This window comes from Hibiscus syriacus, unplaced genomic scaffold (genome assembly GCF_006381635.1).
Source record: "Hibiscus syriacus cultivar Baekdansim isolate YM2019G1 unplaced genomic scaffold, ASM638163v2 tig00002237_pilon, whole genome shotgun sequence".
Classification (NCBI taxonomy): Eukaryota; Viridiplantae; Streptophyta; class Magnoliopsida; order Malvales; family Malvaceae; genus Hibiscus; species Hibiscus syriacus.
Window position 1 is genome coordinate 15,668,938 of NW_024061918.1, and position 2,304 is coordinate 15,671,241.

The window sequence follows — 2,304 nt, forward strand, 5'->3', positions numbered from 1 at the left end:
TTTTTAATAATAAAAAAGGATTCGTGGTCGGTTACATTTAGGGAAGGATTAGCACCCCTACAACGCCCAAAATTGGTACTTTTTAATTATAAATTGTCTCTATTATTAAAAATTCAAAAAAATTCAAAATATATTTAATTTATAATTCTATTATTTCAAAATTATATAAAAAATATTTATTATTTAAAAATATCGGAAAAGGACTTCTAGGTGTCTTAAGACAGTTCTTTTCTTTGATATTAATAAATATTAATTTAAATAAAATTAAATAATAATTTTTATAATATTTAATTTTAAAATACCAGAATAGGACATCCAGTTGTATTAAGACTGCCTTTTTCTTCGATATTGAAAAATATTAAAATAATAAAAAATATAAATTATTATTTATCATATATATTTATGACTATATAATAATAGTAAAAATATTTAAATATATAAACAATTAAAACAATAAAAATACAATTAAAACGATATATTTAAAAGCAGTAAAATAAATGAAAACATTTAAAATTAGTGACTAAATTATAGTAAAATTAAAATTAAAAACCTAATTCATAATTAATCAAAAATTATAGGGATTAAACATGCTATTTTCTTATTTTATTAATTTAGTGACTAAAATAAAACTATATAAAATTCGGATATTAGATTAAAATAAATTAAAACATATTATTCGAATTAAAATATTAATTATTAAATCATAGGACTAAATCTATTATTTACCCTAATATATTATTTTAATAAAAGGACTAAAATAAATAAAACTAAAATTTAAAGATCAAATTAAAAAGATTATAAATTCGATTTAGTGACTAAAATGTAAAGTTTACGAATCTTGAACACTGCGGACGGGATTTAACAATTAAAATTTGCACAAATAGTCCTTCCCGAAACGACGTCGTTCGGGAAGGCCTATTTAAGGTCCAAAACGGCTGGCCCGAAGGGCCGCCTTCATTTCTCAGCTTCTCCTCTCTCTCTCTCTTCTCTGAGAGAGAATTTTCTCTCTCGCTTCTCTCTAAAACAGAGAGAAGCCAGCCGGCCGGCAGCCGTCAGTCGGCGTTCTCCCGCCGCCGGCCACCGTCAAAACCGCCGCCGGCCACCACATCCGGTGGCCGGAAATTACAAAACCCACCCCAAATTAAAGCCTGGTTTCCCCTAAAGCTAAATCCGGAGGTTTTTTAGCCTAAAATACTACTGAAATGCGTAGATCTAAAATTTATACCTTCGACCTTTGACTTTCCGATGGCTCCAAAGAGGCTCTGATGACCAACTGTTCCCTCGGTAAGTTTCTCTTCTCTCTTTTCCTTGCTGTTTTAGTGATTTGTGGTTGCTGGATGTGTATTTTTTTCTGTTGGGTTCCTTGTTTTTGCTGGTTATTGGTTGCTGTCTCTCCGTTCTTCCTCCTTGTTTTTTTTTTTGCAGGTTGGGTGATGGCTTTATAGCCATCACCGGTGTTCGTTTCGGACCGGTCCGAAGGGTAAAGTTCAGTGAGTCACCGGACTCCCAGTGGTGACTCACCGTTGGGAAAGACGTGTGCGGCTACGCCCGGCCTTCTGGAGCCTTCGGTAGACGTGGTTGTAACAGCTGGTGGGAAAGAGTGTCGGCAGCGGTGATTGGAAACTGGGGCGGCGCCGCGTGGCCCTAGGGTAATGATACGCTAGGGTTTCATCTGGAACCTTTCCGTGGACCGTTGGATCAAAATCAGATCCAACGGTCATGAGAAGCTGACGGCTGCTGGTGATGATAGAAACCCTAAATTGGGTTTAGGGTTTAGCTAGGCCATTTGGTCGGGCCTGGTTGTAATCGAGCCAGAATTGGGCCTTGGGTTGTATCTGTAATAAAATAATAATATTAATAATAATAATATTAATAACAAAACTAATAAAAATAAAAATAAAAATAAAAATAATAAATATAATAATAAAACCAAATGTAAAAAAAAAACTAGTGTCTTCAACTGCCCCTCTTTGCTCATTCTTGTGCTAACAAGAATAGGGCAAAGATGAAAAGACAATAAGTTTTTTTTTTCATTTGACTTCATTTGATTATGATGGAGATGTTGAATAAATTCTTCTCTTTCTTCAGATGAGTTCTTCTCATTATGAACTTTCTGCTGGGGATGATGCTAATCTATCTACTTCTGTGATAGAATTATGCAAAAGGTTGAACAAGCTCTTCTCATTGTGAACTTCTTCTTCTTCAGATGAGTTCTTCTCATTATGAACTTCTTTTTCTTCAGATGAATTCTTCTCATTATGAACTCTACCTGGCAATGTTAATCCATCAAATGATGAATTTACA